Here is a 22,679-nt window from a genome sequence, read left to right on the forward strand (position 1 = left end):
CATCGTAGCCCTGGAACGCATCAGCAAATTCGGCCTCTTTCTCCCTTACAACCATAAGCATGCATGTTTTACTGGAATTCACCAGTCTTTTCATTTTCCCAGCACTTACAAGGCTGGCATTAATTTTATTTTGATGAGCCCACACTATGTATTCTACCCCATCCTTGGTGATGTGATATTTATTCTCATGGCAAAAAAAGACTACTTTTCTGTCATACAGGTATGGGCTCCCTAATACCATGCCACAGATATCCAATGGTATTACATCCAACTCTACTTCGTCTACTAGCTTAGATGCAATCACAAATTTGACCTTGCACTGCTAGGCTACATTCAATTTCACTTTATCATGTATCCATCCCAATGGGTAAGGTTTCAGGTGTGGTTTTGTCTCTAAGCCAAGCTTCTTTACCAAGGATTATGCAATGAAGTTTGCTTGGGACCCAGTATCAAATAGAGTTTCAACTTTGGTATGATTTACTACAACCTTGATATGAAATAATTCAATTCTTTTCTGATCATTCGAAAGGAATTCATCTACAGAACTGGTTCCTTCATGCGATTTAGAATTAACAGGAGGTGTAAGGGTACCTTTTATTCCCACTGCTGTGATTCGCTTCATCTCCCAAATCCAATCCAAGGTCTTGCTATGTCGCTGCCACTGTTTTTTGCTTCCCTTTTCTTCCATACTTCTTTGGACGCCTTTCTAGGTGTTGCTTCTAACAGTGATCGTCATCATGGCCTTCCTTCTTGCAGTGATTGCAATAAGGCCGCTCTCCTTCTTTGGTTGCTGTTGTTTTCTTCTCCTTCCCTTTCCATTTCTCTTTGGATTTGCTATTGGGAGGTTTGAACGGTGGCTTTCTGGACTGATCCTCTCTTTCATTCTTGATCTTGTTCTAAATATAAATTACTTTTTACGCTGGTTGAATCAATAGTGGTTGGTTCAAACAATAATAATGAATGCCTAATATAACTATGCAGTGATCCAATATACTTAGTTACAACTTTAGGTGCATCAAGTGCAATACCCAAATTCAATGCTTGCTTCCTAAATTCTTCTGTAAAACTCTGAACATCCTGCCCTTTTCCTTGCCTTAAGTATTACCAATTCATCAATCCTTTCTGTTTGTATCCTAAGGGATAAAATTATTCCTTTAACGTAGAAGTAAAATTAGACCATGAGGAAAAGAGCTTACCCACATTTTTACTACTCTGCAATTTGCTCTCCCACCAAACGAGAGTTGTGCTACCCAGCCATAGAGAGGCCAGCTGGATTTTCACCTCATCCTCTACGATTTGTTGAATCTTGTAGTAAACCTCAATCTGCCTGATCCAATTGTTAAGCTTCTCTGTGTTACTTTCACCATTAAACATAGGAAGATCAAATTTAACATCTAATTTTAAAAAATGTTTCTTAGATGCATCCTTTGGATTTCTCTGATTATGGTGGTGAGAGGAAGGAGAGCCTTCACTACCAGAAGGAGAAGGAGGGGGTTCTTCTCCACCATTCCCATGTGCTGAACCTTGTCCTTCTAGATTTCTCTCCTCTGCTTTCTCTAGTCTTAAAACCAACTGACTGATGTTCTCTACCATTGAATAGAAAGTCTTTCTGAAATTACACTCCTCTTCAAGATGAGCTTCATCTTCTACCATGTTTCTCCTTCGAGGTGCATGCCCTGCTTCTGGATTGAAAGGTTCTAGTTCCCCTTCGCCTCTTTGAAGCTTGCTTCTTGTTAGCATACAAACATGCAATTCACATCTAAAAAGCCCTGCTTTGATACCACTTGATCCAGGATGTTTTCACTTATAGATGTATAGAAAAGAATCACATGCCAAATTTACAGCTTAACACAGAAATGTGCACATAAGAAAGGAAGAAGTAAACACATAAAAGGCACAAAAGAAGACACCAAGGCTTGATAACAAAGTTCATCCAATTCAAACTACATCTTCAGGCCCAACTCAACAATGGGGAGGCCTTTCTTATTAAATGGCATGAAAGAAAAGAATTACAATCATCAACTATCCACAAGAGGCTTATACCTCCAATCTGAAAGATGGCTGTGAAAATGGATGCCTGATATGGAGAGGTAAGCAGCACCAATGCGTCCGTAACAATGAAGGGGCTAGAGTCATGTAAAACTGTCCAAACAAACAAATATGCACTCTCGACCTCCTGCCAAATGAAACAGTGTGCTACCAAAATGCCTCCCTCCCTACTCTTTCCATCGATCGTGTTTTTATAATGGGTTTTGGATAGAATCCCCTTTAAATCGAGGCTTTCTAGTTCACAATGGAGGCTGGTGTCATGGAAGGATCGGCAGGTGTAACCGCCTCTTAAAATGGCCTTTTTATCGTTGAGGCGATAAGACCTTAAAAATCCTAAAAAACACTGAAAATCCGACCCAAAACCATTTACCCAGACTTCAAAACTAGTGAAATCAAGCATATATTCTATATCAGGTCTGAACCTGAGGTCACAATTGACGTATCGCTATCTCTAAGTTCGTGTAATCGGGGAAATGTCGACCGTCGATCATCGATATCAGTGTCGGCCAATCACATCGGTGTCCCGATAACGATCCTGTCGATCGTTTTATCACCGATCGCTCTGCCTACTCGCCAATACACATACAATTAATACCTCTGATCTGGTTGCCTCCAGTCCACCGATCTGATTTGATCAGAGATCGATGATCGAGGGTTCCACTGCACCTCTCTTAAGTCTGCCTCCACAAGTCCTCCGATTGTGATTTTGCCTTTGAGGCTTAAAACCCTTTTTCAAAGGAAAAATCCTCATTTTCTTAAGGATCAAAGCAACCTTCCCTATGCGATAACTTCATCATCCAGACTCGAATTGAAGTGTCATTCACGCCGTTGGAATCAGGATGACGAGATCTACGCTCTAATCCTGAGTTGACTTCATTCTGATCACTTTGATTTCTGAGTTTTTCCATGCCATTGTATCTAAAGATCCACCTGGATCATTAGTAGGAGTGTGATTTACTATGTAATTTGGACAGTTAATTGCTTCTACCCAACAATTAAGACTAAGCCCTTTATATTGAAGCATACAATTAGCCATTTCCTTTAAGGTCTGATTCTTCCTTTCAACTACACCATTTTGTTGTGGAGTATATGGAACAGTGTGTTGCAATTGAATTCCATGCTCAGTGAAAAAGTTGATGAATTTGTTGTTAACATATTCTGTGCCATTATTAGATCTTAGCTTAAGAATTTGATGTCCAGATTGTTTCTAAACAAAATCCTTAAAGGCCAAGAGCATGTTAAAGACTTCACTCTTGAGTTTTAAGAAGTATACCCAAGTGTATCTGGAGAAATCATCAATGAAAGTTAAGAAATACTTGTAGCCGGAGAATGAAACAACTAGAAGTGGACCACATAAATCACTATGCACAAGCTTTAAAGGGGATGAGGCATGCCAAGAGGCACGTTTTTCAAAACTATCCTGATGATGTTTTCCAAGTACACATCTAGAACAAACACCATCTCTGCAAGATACCATAGGAAGACCTATCACCATATTTTCTTTACATAGATTTTGAAGGGAGCAATAGTTTAAGTGACCAAATTGCTCATGCCAAAGTTTGCTCACTTCATCATTATGAGCAACAAATATCGAGGGAACAGTTGATGACCCAAATTTTTTAAACTTATACAACCTCGTAGAATCATCAGCAATTCCAATAGATAAAATCTGTCTAGGATCTCTTAGGTCCTTAATTACAACATCATGGGGTGAAAATTCAACAATTTTACCTTCGCCTAAATGAGTTATCTTATATACAGATAGAAGGTTGTAGAATAAGGTAGGACACATAATACATCATTAAATTGGCCATTTTATAGATGAATAGTTCTAGTACCTACAACACTAAGAGATCTATCATCACCAACACATATATTTTTTGTGTTACAATCATTTAAAGAAGAAAACATGGCTTTGTTTTTGGCCATGTGATAAGAAGCTCCAAAATCAATGATCCACTCATGAGAATGAGAAGAATAAGATACTTTTAGTGCATAACTAGACTGAGATGCTTGACAACCACATGCAGAAATTGTTATTCTTAAAGTTGAAGTTGAAGAGTGCTCCAAATGGATGTTGCGCTTCTTCATTGTTGCTTCCAAGGCTACCATCTTCTTAAATCATTTGGATTCTAAGTGGCCATCTCGATTACAAAAGTTGCAATATCTATCAGTCTTATTCCCTCTGTTTTTATTTGCCTTATCATTTTGTTGAATTGATTTTTAATTTTGAGACTCAAAGTGCTTAGGACCCTTGTTTGGTTTAGGACCATTCTTTTTAGGACACTGCTTCTTATGATTCTTTGAGTTTGGTTGATGTTGGGCTGCTAATGCTTTCTTAGAAGAGTTTCCAGTATTAAGAAGACCAAATGTAAGAGTTTTTCTTGCTCTCTTATTAAAGAATCACAAAAGGCATCAAAAGAGGGGGACTTGTAGGTTTGTTCTTGAGAAATAAAGGCTTCTCTAGTAGAATGGAAGGTGGAAACAAACACAGAGTAGGCTGGTCCTAACTCATTAAGAATGGAATAGATAAGGATACCATCTTCTTTCTTTACCTTAACACCTTCCAAGAGAAGTTTAAGGGTCTTGAACTTGCACAAAAAATCTTCAATGGAAGAAAAATTATTGGGGTCCAATGTAAGCAACTCATTTTCGAGTTGATGGGCTCTAATTTCATTTTTAAATCCAAAAACTTTATTGAGTTGTTTCATTGTTTCATTAGGGGTATCAAATTCTGCGATATGGAATCTAGTTCTGGAGAAATAGACATCCCTATCAACCCATGTGCTTGATCTTTCTTATTTTCCCATTTGACTGCCTTATCTTCATCTTTAGGTTTAGATTCTTGGCCATAGGGTATTCTATAAAGACCTTTACTTCTAAATAAATCCACAATGTAGGACCACCGTTGGAAGTAGTTGGTGTTGTCAAGAATAATTTGGCATGGACTTTCCATTTTAATAGAAACTGAAGTTGTAGATGCTAAAACTAAGTGTTCTAATGAAAAGATCTCGAAAATTTAGGCCAATTCATAAAAACGAATCTGAAAATGGCTTCCGGATGAAGAAGTTATGAATTTTTGAACAAAAGTTGTTGAATATGCCGATGAAATACGTGAATGTATGGAAGTGAATGACAATGTTATATTAAAAAAAAAAAATCCTTCCTTTCTGTTTCTAATTTGCCCAGATCGCACAGAGTCACAGGGCAAAGAGAATATGCAGAAATCAAAGGTATGGATCCGGTAATAGAAAACAGAAAGATAAATAAATCAAAATAAACAAAGAGATAAATAACTAAAACTGCAAATAAAGATTATATACCTCCAGATCTTAAAAATGACGTAGCTATGGCTACTGGAAACATTTTTGCGTGAAACGAAAGGGTTTCCTCACTGGAGCATATGCTCCTAACACAATAGAGCAATCCTCTTGGCCCGAAAGTGGTCAAAAACAATAGATCTAGGAAGTGACAACTGGATGCAGTTGTATCGGCTTCGGATTTGGATCACCAATGGATGCAACCCTCAAATAGCTCTAAGACCATGTAGGAATTTACAAGGTAATTTCCTCATATATAACACCAAAGAAACACATTTTACCTAACTATACACTAGACCAAGTTATACTTAACTATTTCCTATATGTCAGAATATTCTAACATCCCCCCTTAAGAACAACTTGGCATAGGATTGAAGGATGTAAAAATATGACACAATAGGAGAAGGAAGGAGGCATTAGAGCCTATTGTAGCTAGGCCTACAAAACTGTGTCGAGGCATAGATCTTGAGTCGGTAATATTTTGTAGAATATTCTATTATATATTCTAGGAATATTGATCCAGATTTAAATAGGAATGCAACAAATTACAGATATGACCATAAATACAGAGATGCAACAGAAATAATACTTCATTTAATTGATGTAAAACACTGAAATACACTTACAAACAAAAATGGAAATAAACTAGCTTGGGCGAGCTAGCTTATCTCTGAGAAGAGATATGGTGGCTACATGCCTCTGAACTATCATACAATGAGGCTCAAAGGCCTATTTATTGTTCAGAAATAATGGAAAACCCTAAACATCCAAAAACCTAACCCTAGGAGATGAAATGCCAAACCATGGGCCCCATTTTGGGTAAATTGGTACATCAACTTCTCGGGGTCGTAACTTTGTCATACGATCTCCATTTGACATGCACAATACCCTGTTAGAAAGATATATCTGAGGACTACAACTTTGGGTTGAGCAACATTCATCCATGGTCCCATTTTGCACCCAATTTTCCCAAAAAAAATGTCGTTTAGGGCCTCAAAATGGCTCTAGAAGTTCAAGACCCGAAAAACTTCCAAAAATAGTAAATTGTGCTACAAATAAGGAAATTGAAAAACTAAAAGAAACAATGGTGGAGGTCCAACTAGAATAGGCAAGTGGCCACCAATATCCACTTGGATCATTCCTCCCCCCTTAGGAAGCAAGGGTCCCCATTATGTTGAGTTCCTCCACGAGATGAGGAAACTTCTATTGAACTTGGTCCCTGATGAGCCACCTACCCTAGTGAAGGAGTTGGCCTGCTTTGACAACTCGATATAGTTGGATCATTTGCTATGGGGTGTTCTTGCTATGCATGTCCATGATCCGATCAGTTATGGCATGTTCCATGCAATCTGGATTTAACTCTGTAGGTGTGAGTTGTTCTGTAATGTCTGATGTGTCTAGCAATGATGGGAAGTATGGTTGAAGGCGGTCCACATTGAACACTGGGTGCAGGCCAAGGAATGGGGGAATGTTGAGCTCAAAAGCATTGTCTCCCACAGCCTTGCTAATGGTGTACGGACCATATCAGAGTGGTCTGAGTTTCTGATAGGCTCCGGTAAGGCGTTCCCTTCGCAAATGCAACCAGAGTTTGTTGCCCACCTGAAACTTGTGTGGCACCTGATGTTGATCATTTCGCTGCTGGTATTTGGCATTTGATTTCTTCAAAATGTTTTGTACCTGTTGGTGGATATGTTGGAAATTCTCAATGAAGTTGTTTGTTTTATCAGTTTCGGACTCGACATGAGCTGAACCTGCCTTAGTAGCTGCAAATGGCATGGCCACATCAATGGGACATAGTGGCTAGAATCCCAAGCCCACCTAAAAGGGGTTGTGGCCAGTTGAGCTATGGAGAGCTCGGTTATAAATGTGTTGGACATAAGGGAGGTTCTCATCCCATGTGCATGGATGCTTTGAGTTGTACATGCGTAGAATGTGTATAATCATCCTGTTGATGACCTCTGTCTGACCATCAGTTTGGGGATGGAAAGTTGTGGACTTATTGAGCTTGGTGTCCAGCATTGACCAAAGACTAGACCAAAATGCACTAAGGAACCTTCTGTCCTGATCTGAGATGATAGATTGTGGGATCCAAAAGTGTACCCACACTCGTTCAAAGAAGAGTTTAGCAGTGGCTTCTGCTGTGATATTCTTCTTGCAGGTCACCATAATGGCCATCTTCGAGAATCTATCAACGACCACAAAAACACAGTCATTGCCATGCTTAATAGAAGGAAGACCCGAGATGAAATCCATCGAGATGGATTCCCAAGGTCAACGAGGGGTAGGCATCGGAGTATAAAGGCCTTGCTTCTTGATGGTTGGTTTGGCAATGGCGCAAGCAGTGTAGGATCTAATGTACTTCCCAACATCCTGTTGAAGATTCATCCAATAGAAATACTTTTGTAGTGTTGCCACCATTTTCTCGACCCCAAAATGCCCAGCAACCTGACTTTAGTGTGCTTCCCAAATCATCTTGGCACGCTCGCTTGAAGGAACACAAAGGTGAGCCAGATGGCATAACAGGGCATCATGGAGGTGAAAATCTGGAACATGTTGACCCTCCAAAAGCATCTGATATGTGTGGCCAAATTTTGGGTCGTTTTTGAAGAGAAGTGGCCAATCAAAAGTCTCGTGCCCACAAGAGTTGAGCATGGTGGTTAACACCATAATCGGTGGTCGGCTGAGGCAATCTGCAACATTATTGGTGCTGCCCTTCTTATACTTGATATTCAAATGGAACTGTTGCAGGTATGTGGACCACTTCTGATGGCAATCATTATGCAACTTTCCTTTCATCTGTATGAATTGCAGGGGCCAGTTTTCTATGTGGATGACTATTTCCTTCCCCAAAATGTAATGCTTCCATTGTCGGCAGGCCTGCACAATGGAATACATCTCTTTGTCATAAGTGGGATACTTCTGGACTGTGTATGAAAGTGTCTCACTATGATATGCCACTGGATGCCCATGTTGGGTAAGGACTGCCCCAATAGCATAATAAGAGGCATATGTCTCAACCTCAAATGGTTGTTGCAATTTCGGTAATGCGAGCACTAGTGCTGAGCAGAGGCGATGTTTCAACTTTGCGAATGCCTCCTGTTGAGATTCAGACCAAAATAATTTTTCTTTCGCTCCTCCCTTGGTGACTTGACTCAAGGGCCAAGTGATATGAGAGAATCCCAACACGAACCTCTGGTAGAAATTGGCAAGACCCAGAAAACTGCGGAGCTCTGTCAGAGTGGTTGGAGCTGGCCAATCCTGAATGACTTGGATCTTGGCTGGATCTACATGCACCCCTCGTTCATCAATAATGTATCCTAGATACTGAAATTGGGTCATGCCAAAAGTGCATTTCTCCAGATTGGAACATATCTTGTGTTGCCGCAGTGTTTGGAGATCCTATCGGATGTGATGGAGGTGCTCTTCCCAACTCTAGCTGAAGATTAGGATGTCGTCCAAGTATACCACTACAAATGATTTGGTGAATGGCTGCAAGATGTCATCCATCAACCTCATGAAGGTTGCAGGAGAATTTGTTAACCTGAAAGGCATAACCAACCATTCAAAAAGGCCCTCCTTGGCTTTGAAGGTAGTGTTCCACACATCGGAGAGCTCGACTGGTACCTGGTGATATCCTAACTTCAAGTCGATCTTGCTGAAATATTTTGCCCCCCTTCAGTTGGTCCAGAAGGTCATCAATTCATGGGATTGGATACATATTCCAAACAGTGATCTTGTTCAATGCCCGATAGTCAATACAGAGTCTCCAAGTCCCATCCTTCTTCTATACCAACACGATCGAGCTCCCATAGGGCGATCAACTCGGTCAGATGTGACCTTTCTACAGTACTTCCTGAATCTGCCTCTTTATTTCCTAGTTCTCTAGAACGGAGTGCCGGTATATTGGTCCATTGGGTAGTGGTGCACCTGGGGTTAAATCGATGGAGTGCTTGACCTAACAGTGCATATGCACCCCTGCAGGGGAGGTGAAGATGTCCTCGTACTCCTCCAGAACCTTGTTCATTTGTTGTTGTTGTGTAGACAGGCCCTGTCTGGTGTTCGTGGCCACCATCTTCTTCTTTCCTTAAGGGCGTATCATCAGGAAAACAAATTTCTCGGTTTTGGAAATGATCTTACTACATGTTTTTGTAGTAACCAAAGAGATGGTGGTAGGCGGTATTACCTCTGATATCCTGTACAACTTATTTCCCAAAGTAACAATAACAGCATGAGGCCTGGACTCATACACAGCATGTCACTTGCACAAGTATGGTTGGCCTAATAATACATCACAAACATCAAGGGGAGCAACATCACAAAATACCTCATCCGTGAAGGGCTTGATGTTGTATGGAAGGCGACACTGTTGGCTCACGCGAAGATCCTGTCCTTGTTGAAGCCACCCGATGGTGTATAGTTGTGGATGTGTTGTGGTTGGTAAGCCCAGCTACTTCATGACCTCTACCGAAATGAGGTTTTTTTGGCTCCCGCTGTCAACAATGAACTGTAGTGAGGAACCCTTTACCCACATCTAGGAGTGGAAGAGGAAATCCTCCTCCTCTGGATCTTTAGGTTCCTCCTTCTGGATCTTTGTGGTGGCAACAGTGTCGTTGGGCTCCGCATCGATAATCTGCTTCCCTTTGTCATTCCCCATATCGGGTTCTGACTCAGAGTCGGAACATGCATCTGATTCTGAAGACTTTAGCTCGGCCACCAGTGACTGCCTGGCCCGACACTCATTTGTGTTGTGAGTGGAGCTCTTATGGAACTCACACCACTTTCTCATGTCCTTCTTCGACTTCACGGTGTTGTTCTTTTCTTGTAGCTTTGGAAGATTTTCTTGTGCCACTCCGCCTTGGATTTGTCCTTTGTTCAGCAGTTTAGGGGGACCTTTCCCTTGCTTCGGATTCGCAGATCCAAAGTGTCGATTCTTCTATTTAAACTTCTGCTCGATCTTGACAATGTAGAGATACGTCGTGCCGAGGGAGAAGATGTCCAAGAACTCCATGTCGTCCTAGATGTACCTATGTAGGCAGTCGTGGTATTTGAGTACCAAATGTAGCTTAGAATCCTTGATACCCAACTTTGTGCGAAGGGTATGAAAAATATTGGTAAACTCCGGCACGTCTTGGTCCCTTCCCTGCCACAACGTGGTCCACTTTATGTATTTATCCTCATAGCTTTTGACAGGGTAGTATTGCTCCTTGATGGCATTCTAAAATGAATTCCAAGTGGGTGTGGGTGAAACAGTAATGTCGTACTTTCATCCTTCTGCTTGCAGTAGGTTTCCCACCAGTCCTTGACATGGGGGGTGGCTTTGAGAAGAGCAAAAGTAATCTTTTCCCGACCGAAAAATCATGGACAGAAAAATACCCTTCTAGCAAATTTAACCATTTATCTATAACATCTGCATATATCTACCCTCAAATATGGGAATGTCAAAGTTAACCTGTACCTTAAAGGGTGTGGCACTTCCTAAGTAGCTTCTGGAAGTAGATGTGTCCCCCTAGGTAGACACTAAAGGATCTGGGCAAAGTTGTCCATCATCGCGTTCCTTTGTCGCTCGAGGGCCTCTTCGAGTAAGATTTTGATAGGATCTCCTACTCCCTCGTCTTTATTTTCATCCACCATGGGAGGCCTTCGAGATTTGCAAGATTGGTCTTGCAGAGGTTCAACCAGTTCAAGCCCTAAATCCTTATACCCCAACCTCGTTGGGGACATGCAAAGAAAAAAAGAGAAAGAGAAAACCACTCTGATACCACTGATCCGGATTTAGATAGGAACACAAAAAATTACAGATATGACCATAAATACAGAGATGCAACAGAAATAATACTTCATTTCATTGATGTAAAATAATGAAATATGCTTACAAACAGAAATGGAAATAAACTAGCTCGGGTGATGGTAGCTTATCTCTGAGAAGAGATGTGGCAGCTACATGCCTCTGAACTATCTTACAATGAGGCTTGAAGGCCTATTTATTGTTTAGAAACAATGGAAAACCATAAGCATCCAAAAACCTAACCCTGGGAGATGAAGTGCCAAACTATGGGCCCCGTTTTGGGTAAATTGGTACATCAAATTCCCAGGGTCATAACTTTTGCATAGATCTCCATTTGATGTGCACAATACCTCATTAGAAATATCTATCCAAGGACTACAACTTTGGGATGAGAAACATCAGTCCATGGACCCATGTTGCTCCCAATTTTCCCAAAAAACGTTATTTAATGCTTCAAAACAGCTTCGGAAGTTCAGGACCCAAAAAACTACCAAAAATAGTAAATTGTGCTACAAATAAGGAAACTGGAAAATTGAAAGAAACAATGGTGGAGGTCCAAGTATAATAAGCGGGTGGCCACCAATATCCACCTAGATCAAATATTCTTATAGCATCTTAAATATTCCCGAGAAGCCCATAAAAGAAGGTTACAAAACTAGGTCTAGTTTAGACTCATTTTACTCAGAATATCACAAGGAAGAATTCAATGGTGCATTCTGAATGATGATGTTGGCAACAAAATTGAGGGCTCATGGAAGAAGCCCATGTTTTCCATTAAATTTTGGCACGAGATTCGAGGCAGCCTTGCACATGTTAGAAGGTGGTCATGTTTATACTCTAAAGTTGTAAAATTCTAAGATGAAGTTACTGGTATGGAGTATGTTGCAGTTTGAGTAGTGGAATTTAGAGCTCATGGTTGGAACTCACATTTTATAGTGACTGTGTGGCATGCTTCATGAGGCAAATTTACACTCTTTAGAAGGGGATCGAGTTTATGATAAAAGTTCAAAGAAAAATGAGGCAAATGTGTTGGTGATGTGTTAGTTGTGTTTTGAGCAACACAGTGGTCATTTTGGCACGTGAATCAATGTATGCTTTATGCATTTATGTTTTTTTTGTCTTTTTGAATATTTTGAAGAGATGAATTTATGTTGTAGGTACTGGTGATATTTGTATGCGGCAACAAGGTAGTAATATGTGAATCATTTTAGGGAATTCATTATTTGAGCCTTTGCACACAAAACGAGGTGGTGCAGTGCTGAAAAAGGCCATTTTAACACTTCATCAAAAAGTAGTCATGTTTATAGTCATTGATCTCATAATTGCGAGACTAGTATGATGATAATGGGTATGATTTGAATCTGAATAACTGATTCAAGAGGACACATTTCCATGTTATGTGAGAGATTTTGGTTTATGCCACATTCTTATGTGAGAGATCAACCCATTTAGAGGAGATCGTATCTTTATAGGAGAGACACGACCATATGTTTGTGAGTATTCACTCTTGATATTGTGTATGAAAGCATCTCTTTGATACCGCCACTTGATGATGTAGGAATTCAACCTTTTGTAAAGGGGAATGTCTTTGAAGAAGAGAATGAAGTAGTTCATGGATTCATGAGCCTGAAGATGTAGCCCACACTAGGTCAACTCCCTTATCAACTTGGTGATATATTCCCTTATGTGTTTGGTATCTTGTCTCTTGTTTCTTATGCATGTTTTTCTACATTTCACAACTATGATGAGATGAATTCATGATAAAGAGAGAAAAACATAGTTAGATGATCTTTTAATTAAAATCAGTTTCAAGCCTTCAAATGCAATCAAATTCAATTAAAATGGTCTTATAAATATAGTCTTTTTAAGTGAGCCAAATCTAGATTAAGTTCATATCAGAGGCTCACCCTAGATCAAATCATCAGTGGTCTAATTGACATGATCATCATGGGGTCCTAAAATTCGGTATCAGATCCACTTTGATGAAAATGGGAGCTCCAATTCAAATCTTGGGAGTTGTTTGGTTGAAGTAAGTTGTGCTCCAAGTCAAATCTTGGGAGTTATTTGGCTAAAGGAAGTTGTGCTCCAAGTCAAATATTGGAAAGGCTTATTGCAGGTTTCATATGGTGTATACTAGATAGTAGATTCAATGAGTAGAGAGCCTGGAAGGAGAGTTAAAGCCAATCGAGGAGATGGCCTCTCACCAAGGTGAGATGGCAGGTGGCAATGATTCTCAAGATCTGGCCTAGGAACTACTTCAGAGGATTATGCGCAAGGTTGATGAGATGTCTGGCAAGGTTGATGAGATGTTTAGCAAAGCTGATGATGAATTGTCTAACATGATCGAAATAATAGAGGAGGAAATAAGGGACCTTTTTATGGTAAACAATGAGGTATTCAAGCGAGTTGAGAAGTTGGAAGAAGTTTTAAATAACTTTCCCACATTAAAGGATGAACTTGTGATTTTGAAGAAATTTGTTGGATAAGGATGCTTGGAAATCTAATTCATGTGAAGATCAAAGAGTCATAATTGTACGATGGTGCAAGAAATGTGAAGATACTTGGAAACTTTGTTTCGGACATGGAGCAGTACTTAGATCATTTTGGGATCACTTTTGAGGAAGCAAAGATGAGGAATTTCATCCCATTCTTGACAAACAATGCAAAGATATGGAGGAGAAGAAGAGAATTACAGATTTCCTTTGGAAACATTGTTGATGATATTACCACATGGGAAAGGATGAAGGAAGCCATGATGGATCACTTTGGTCCACAAGATGAAATTTGGGATGCAAGGAAAAAGGTGAAGTACATTAAGTAGAATGGAAGTATATAGGCATTCATACAAGAGTATTTGAGTTTTATGATGGAGACACCAGACATGGAAAAGAGAGACAAGTTGTTCAACTTTGTGAGTGCATTACAACCTTGGGTTTATACTAATATAAAGAGATAGAAGTGTCAAACCCTCGAAGAAGCAATCACATCTATAGATAAAATTCTTCATTATCATGTAGGAAAGAAGTAAGGGAAGGAGCAACATGGTGAGAAGAAAAAGAAGTTTGACAAAGGAAAGGATAAATCTTCTAAGGAAGATGGACTGAAGGAAAGTGGTAATCCAAAGGGAAATACACTGATGGTGTATTGGTTATGTGATAGAGAGGAAATGGTGAAGCAATGTCCTTTGTGGAAAAAATCCACAACATTGATACAAGTAGAAGAGTAGGAAAGAAAACAAGGTTCTCACGCGTTAGTTGGTGTGATGCATATTTTGGGAGTTAATAGCATGAAGGAAGCTACCCAAAAACATGATTTGGAAAGGAAAACATTGAAATTCATAGAGATGAGCATTGGTGGGAAAGTGTTGATGGCTATGTTGAATAGTGGATCTACTCACAACTTTATGAAGGAAGATATTGCAAGGAAGATGGGATTGAAGTTTGCCCCAACACATGCATCATTCAAAGTTGTGAACTCGGAGGGAAGCAAAGTATTTAGGATCATGAAAGGTGTACAAGTGAATATTAGAGGTTGGAAAGTGTTTCAGGGAAAACTAGTGTCGATTTGAACTGCTAGTCCCACTAAGACAGGTAGCTATCTTAGAAACAAACAATGAAAGATTTTCAAGAGTTCCTTTAAGTGTGATAGATGGAAGAGAAGAATAGAGGACCAACCTGGATCTTTTGCTTTGATCCTAGCTTGATTTATCCTTTCCTTGATAGAATTTGCCACTCCTCTCCTACTTGTCCCGCTTCAAAGAGTACCTGTAGAGTCAAAGTAACAGCAAACTATCAAAGCATCTCTATCTAAAACATCATAACCAATATGGAATCAGAAACACATTGACCATACAATTGCATTCATAAACAATAAGATTCACAAATACAAGATCATATGGAGGAAAACTCAAAGAACTTTATTAATAGTAATGTAAGAGAGGATTACAACCCAGCTGTCTGATCTAGCATCATCCTCCCAGTTGTAGAAGCCCTCTTCACCTCATGAACAAGCAAATCACCCAACAATGCAATGTCTCTTCTCAACAAACCAACAACACTTCCTTACAAAATACAAAATTCTAGCCTCTAGATCTCTCAGATGAGTGATCCATTTATAGATGTCTTGCAAGGGTGTGAGTCAGCTCTGGATTTTTTATTAGTGTCATTCCATTGATAGTTCTTGGTTCCACTTGGAGATTTCATGATCTCTTACTCATCCCTAGGTGAATTCAGAGAGGCAAGTGTCACAGGAGAAGTTTCTGGAAGATTCCATGATCATCCACCTTGCAAACTGTCTCTGCCATTTGTCTATTCTCGCTCATCGCACCCCATAGAAGGCCATTTCAGTATGCATCGCACCTGGCCAGTTAGGCAATCAGTATGCATCGCACCTTGTCCATGGAGCAGCCTGTATGGTCCAGTTTTGGCCAGTTCTGAGTAGTTTTTCAGGTGGAACTTCTGGGAAATGATGTAATCAACTGACCATGATCCTTTAAGGTATGAAGCAACACTTTTAGGGACTTGAGGAGTCATTAGTTTATGGACATATGAGTTTGGGGTTACAGTGCCCAAATATGTCTATAACAGATGCCCCCTAAAGCATGAGGTTATAAATCTTTTGATGTCGAGTGAAATGCTTTATTCAAGAGGATCTGAGGTATTCGAATTGGAAGGTGACCTATATAAGATACAATACAATACATCATCATCATGTTATTATCATGATCTAGTTGAGGCAGGCATTCCCATGCTCAGCTTTATAAATTCATTTTCATGTACATAGGACAGACAATTGTATGCTATTGTAGACTTGTGATTCTTCGCATGAAGAGTCATCTTCCCTAGCTAAATGACTATCTGTGCAGCTTTTGTGTACAATTGTTGTCTTTATTTTCTTGAATATATTGCAACCCGGATGAATGAAACTAGATCCGAGGTCTTCAAAACTTGTATGATCTTCGCCCAATGTACAAGTCGATCCATGTGAAAAGATGTTCTAAAGTCGAACATGAAAAGACATCGCCTGATTACCAGCCAATGATGTAAGATGTTAACAGATGCGAGAGGAATCACTGATAATGATGATGACCCTCAAGGTACTACAGTACAATTCACGTGGTGTGAATATATGAGCTGATGTCGAACACCACACAAAGTATTTCGGTCGAAGGTCATTGATGTAACCCTATCGCTGGAAGTGAGAAACTTGCCATTGAGGCATGCAAGCTTCAAAGTACTGAAAGGGTTGTTTCTAAGTCAACTTCTTGGATAATGAGCTGATGTCGACAACAAGTGACCTGTCGTAGGAGGGCCTTGATGTATCCCACATCTACGATGTGAAATGGAGCAAATGATTTTTTGTGGAGGTGAAAATGATTTGATGATATGAGGTTCAGGAATGGAGGTCATGAAAAATGAAGCGTGGATGTAATGCAATGGATGAGGCATTTACTAGGTGGTGAATTCTCTGAATGAATTCTATTTAACATATTGGCGACACTAATATGGACTGGTAGCATTTACCCCATGGATGGCAAGGCAGACCAATGGTGATGGTGAACAGAAACCCAACCCAACTCAATCACGGTGATGGAGTGAAAGTGTCATGTTCAAGAGAGACTTGCTACCAATAGAGTTCTTCAAGTTTTCTTCCCATTTTTCCCCAGTCATTGCTTACCAGTACCTCTTTATTTTTGACAAGCTTGAGGAGGATAACATATGCTTGGTCTATAATTTTCCCTTCGGGCAAACTTGTCGCTTTGTGTTTAGCGAGCCTAGCGTTAGTGAGACTCATTCTTATCTGGGTGGACAAGTTTGTCGCTATTGTTTTAACGAGTTTAACAACAAAGATAACTCGGTCCTTTTCTTGTTTAGAGAGTCTAAAAATGAATGAAAAGGAGACTCCAACAGTCCTTTTTCGTGGCATAATCCCTTGGGTCTGAAAAAGTGTAAAATAATACGAAAGGGAAGACTTTTCGATAGTTTTAACGAGCCAACAAAGGCAAGCGCTCGATCTTTTTGTTTAATAATCCCTCAAGTCCAAAAATATTAAAATATATGAGAGGGATAGCATTCCCATTACTTTAACGAGCTGGGAAGGCTAACAGCTCGATGATATTTTTATATTTAACAAGTCTAAAAAGAGTTTAAAAGAGGCTCATTTTTTAGGAACGAGTGATATTTCTAGGTAGCAGCTGATTCTATGTAAGTTTGGAACTTCTCGAAACATGGAAGTGTGAAGAGGGTGGCAATCAGGGCACTCATCGCAGATGTTCCTCAAAAGGGTAAACAATCAAGTGGAAGCATATGGTTGGCCGAATGAAATGGAGGTGACGGAAGGAACACAACTAAAGTTCAAAAGGGCGGATGGCAAAGCGATCACAAAAGGTTATTTACCAGAGGCGGGTTTACTTTTTAATGAGATTGAACCTTGTGCCAACATGTGCTCAGTGTGGGTTGATTTTTTAATGAGCTTGAACCTTGCAGGAACATTGCTCTTACCAGTCTTTTGATAATGTCTCTTGGTATATTTATTTTTTAATGAGCTTGGTCACTACTATAACATGTGCTCATGACCTTTTTATGTAAGCTAGAAATGACCAAACTACGAGGTTAAAGGGTTAAGAACCTACAAACTAAGAAAATAAAGCATCACTTTTCACTTGCATGCAAAGGTTTGCATGCCCCTAGGTCTTTCAGTAAAAGGAGAGTTTCTAGGTTTATCAAATGGAAGTTCCTGTGGTTAGGCAGGATTGTTTTTGTCGACCGACAAAAAACTCTTCCTTTGTGATGTCTATCGAAATGGACAAAGGTGATTGCTGTGAGCTTCCAATCACATAACGTATGAAGGTGAATGCTGTGAGCTTCCATTCACAATCATACAAAGGAAATAATCACATCAGACTGATCACATAACCTATACAGGAATGTTATTTGTTCCAAGTATTATAAGCTTTCAAGAAAATCTCTCTTTTCCTCCAGGTTTGCCTACCGAGGCAGACTGGGGTGCATGCCCCCTAATCTTCATCACACTCATCGAACTACTCGCGGTAATTAGGTGGATGGGATGAAGATGGAAGAGACAGTGTTGATGTGAAGAGGCCATTTAGGGATGATGGTTGATTTATAGCTGTGTTTGAACCATGAAATGAAAGCTAGTCGACAAGTTGTACCAGTTTGCCTTCACGTGAAAAACACATCACTCGAAAGAATTTGGAGACAATGGCTTCCATGCTATATATATAATCACTTCCAAGGAGTAGATTATAATCTAGTGGACCTTGGACTACCATCACGTTCAAATGAATGGTTTTCTTTCTCAAAGTTATAGAAAACTTTGGAAGGATCCCTAATGGTCGACTGGTTCCTTTGTTGAAGCCCGACAAATTTTGGTTTTCAAACAAAAGCAATGGCGAACCAAGCACTTTCCAAGTAGTTGAGGAAAGGATACTCACAGAAGCCCCTTCATCTATGATTGTACCAAACACGGTCATTTGGTAAACCTGTACTATGATTCGGAATGGTACATTAGATGGAAGGTGAGGTTTCACTAGTCGATTCTAGTCAAAGAAAACAACCAGACTGCTTGGAGGAGGTACCAGATAAATGTCCAGATAATTCTCATGAACTGGGGGGGTCTCTTCTTGTGGTGAAGGAATGGGCGGATTGCCCCCAAGTTCATTAGACTCTATATTGACGAAAAGAATTTGAACGATGTCGTTCTCATCCTCTTTGGAAACTATATCATCTGAAGGTGGATTTTCTGAAGGCAAGACTAGGTTGACTGCCATCTTGACCAATTGACTTTGATCCGGTATGGACTCAGAAGGTTCACTTTCAATGATAGTTGGTTCGATTGACAATTGAGTTATGTCAATCAGGTTTTCAACTAGTGAAGGACTTGGTAAGAGTTTCTTGTATCCAGGTGGAAGCTGTTGTGGTGAAGCAGGATGGTTATCCAAAATGCTTTTGGCTTCATCCAGAAAAGGACAATGGTAAAGAGTGTGATCACCTTCACATAACCTACATGGAACGCTAACTTTTCCTTTCTGTCGATTGACTGCATTTTCACTAGTTGATGGTGCACTGTCAACCTGACTGTCAGGGGTTGATGACACCGAATGGTGCAACTGGGGAGACCATACTCTCAAGATCCGCGGGATGCAAGGGAAATCTCAATGGTAATGGTTCTCCTTGCAAATTGCGCATGGATTTTTTGGTTTGGAAACTTTAGTGTCCGGATTTTCGCTAGACGATGCTTTGGTGTTCCCTTGTTTAGCTAGCTCCTTCTTCTTCTCCTTCCCTTTCTTTTTCTTCTCAGTTACTTGGTTTTTAGTGTCACTAGTTTCACCAAGCTAAGAGGAAGAAGGGGAAGGAGAAACAAACGAAGTAGAAGGCAAAGGGGTAACTTCAGTATCATCTGGTTGCTAATTAGATTGTTGAGGAACTGCGGTGTTTTGTATGACAGAGGTCGAGAAAAGCCATACTAGTAGGCCGATTGTGATTCTCGGAAGGGACAAAGTTGCCATATATGGAGAACCAATATCTCACCAAGAGGAGAAACGACTAGGATTCCCTCCAAGGGGGATTCCTTTATTGGTAGACTCCATTATCTCAACCTCAAATCAACGTAGGAACAAGGGTGTTATTCCATTTAAAATAAATTTTAAAGACACTTGGATGCAACTTGCTTTTTCAATTTTTAAGAGTCAAGAAAAATCTAAAGGTGACTCTAGTCACCTTCGATTTTTAATGAGCCTGAAGTAACAAGTGCTCATATGGACCTTTTCTTTTAAGGAGTTGAAAAGGAACGAAAGTGACTGCTCTGGAAGTCTAGATAGAGGGTTTACCAAATCAATCGTAAAACTACAAAATACACCATGGTGATAAATGATAGAGAAATTACCAAGGACTTATGTACGACAGTCAATCTTCCCGAATGTTGTGTTCAGTGCATTACGATCGATAGGGCGGCAGACACGGCTTCCTAAGGATAAAGGATAATAACCTATTGTGGTCTCCCAATATATACAAGACGGTACGGGGAGCACAAGTCCGTACTAGCACTTGTAGTATCAAAGAGGAGTAATCACCCAACCTTCAATGAAGATGATAGTTACCAGGTTTTACGACGCCAGAACATGTCTCTAGCCTAGACTTCTATATGTGTTGCGTTAGATTCCAAAGAATTCTTATGTTCATTGAGGTTTATTTTATGGTTGATCTTGCTTATAATTTTGTCTTTCAAGGTTCACCGCGTGATGTAGATGTGAAATTCCTAAATATGCAATCTAAAATGATAAACAATCATTTATGTTCTTTTAGCAATGAAAATCCTAGCTACAAAGGAAAGAAGATAACGATTTTTCTTTCAACAGAGAGCATAGAGCACACACTAAATGCACTTTCCTAAATCAAAACAAGCAGTCAAAATGCAGGTGCACATGCATGTATTTGTTTTCCGCTTTCTTAATGTGTGAATGACAAAAATAATGCTAAGTATAGATCTAAACTATTTTCTTTTAAAGCGACAGTACTAACAATTTTCTCTTTTCAAAATGAAAGGAAGACTAAGACGACACTTTTCGATTTCGAATTTAAAACTGTTTTCGACACTTGAAATACTAATAATTTCAAAATCAAGTACAATGACAAAAGTACAATCAACTATCTAGAAGAGGAATACTTTACGACACTCTTCTTTTGATTCAGAATGGCAATTACGACACTTGGATCAAAAATGACAGTTAGATTAAGATACTTTTGACAAAGGAGGATTGCAAATGATCAAAAAATACACAGAAACATTTACAATGCCTAATTGATGGAGGTTGAAATAATGTGAAGGAAGATGGTTACAGCAAGAAGGTACTGATCATGAACAACAAAACTACTGAATAAAGCTGAAAATAGAGAGAAAAAACCAAATTTCAAAGAAGAAAACACAGTTTACTCAATCATCGCACCTATAACACAGGGAAACAGGGAGGTATCTCACCTGCAACACACGAGAGGTGTGATGCATCTAGTTTTCACAGTTACAGACAGTGAGATGGGCCAGGGAGCGAAACTAAGCTTGGTTTTTTCTCAAAACTTGTAGCTAAGTTCAGTGATTTAGGCTGAGTAATGATGGACAATAAACACAAAGCATAAGGGTAGGATATGATGAGGTTCTGAGCTACCACAAGGGCACTTAGGATGCTTTGTTAGCCAGATGTTCAGTTCATAAACCAACCCGGAGATTGACTGAAGCGGCATTTATCTAAATCACAATTGCATAGCAAAGGTGTTTTGAAGGCTAGCTGGCTTAACTTCAGGCTCCGTCTGTAGTTTATAAAGCAAACAATAAACAAACAAAACAAACTATTCATTCCCCAATGGATTCACCATTTTATTTCAGGGAAAACTAGTGTCGATTTGAACTGCTAGTCCCACTAAGATGGGTAGCTATCTTAGAAACAAACAATGAAAGCTTTTCAAGAGTTCCTTTAAGTGTGATGGATGGAATAGAAGAATAGAGCACCAACCTGGATCCTTCGCGTTGATCCTAGCTTGATTTATCCTTTCCTTGATAGAATTTTCCACTCCTCTCCTACTTGTCCCGCTTCAAAGAGTACCTCTAGAGTCAAAGTAATAGCAAACTATCAAAGCATCTCTATCTAAAACATCATAACCAATATGGAATCAGAAACACATTGACCATACAATTGCATTCATAAACAATAAGATTCACAAATACAAGATTATATGGAGGAAAACTCAAAGAACTTTATTAATAGTAATGTAAGAGAGGATTACAACCCAGCTGTCTGATCCAGCATCATCATCCCAGTTGTAGAAGCCCTCTTCACCTCATGAACAAGAAAATCACCCAACAATGCAATGTCTCTTCTCAACACACCAACAGCACTTCCTTACAAAATATAAAATTCCAGCCTCTAGATCTCTTAGATGAGTGATCCGTTTATAGATGTCTTGCAAGGGTGTGAGTCAGCTCTGGATTTTTTATTAGTGTCATTCCACTGATAGTTCTTAGTCCACTTGGAGATTTCATGATCTCTTACTCATCCCTGAGCGAATTCAGAGAGGCAAGTGTCACAGGAGAAGTTTCTGGAAGATTCCATGATCATCCACCTTGCAAACTGTCTCTGCCATTTGTCTATTCTCGCTCATCACAACCCACAGAAGGCCATTTCAATATGCATCGCACTTGGCCAGTTAGGCAGTCAGTATGCATCTCACCTTGTCCATGGAGCAGCCTGTGTGGTCCAGTTTTGGCCAGTTCTGAGTAGTTTTTCAGGTGGAACTTCTGGGAAATTATGTAATCAACTGACCATGATCCTTTAGGGTATGAAGCAACACTTTAAGGGACTTGAGGAGTCCTTAGTTTATGGACATATGAGTTTTGGGTTGCAGTGCCAAAATATGTCTATAACAGAAAGGAAAGGTCAACTTCATGATTATTAGGATGGATGACTACGAGGTTGTGCTTGGCATCAAATTTATGATTGAGAGAGAAGTTGTGCC

This window comes from Pinus tabuliformis, chromosome Q (assembly GCF_031772625.1).
Source record: "Pinus tabuliformis cultivar Carrire ecotype Pingquan chromosome Q, CPIR1, whole genome shotgun sequence".
Classification (NCBI taxonomy): Eukaryota; Viridiplantae; Streptophyta; class Pinopsida; order Pinales; family Pinaceae; genus Pinus; species Pinus tabuliformis.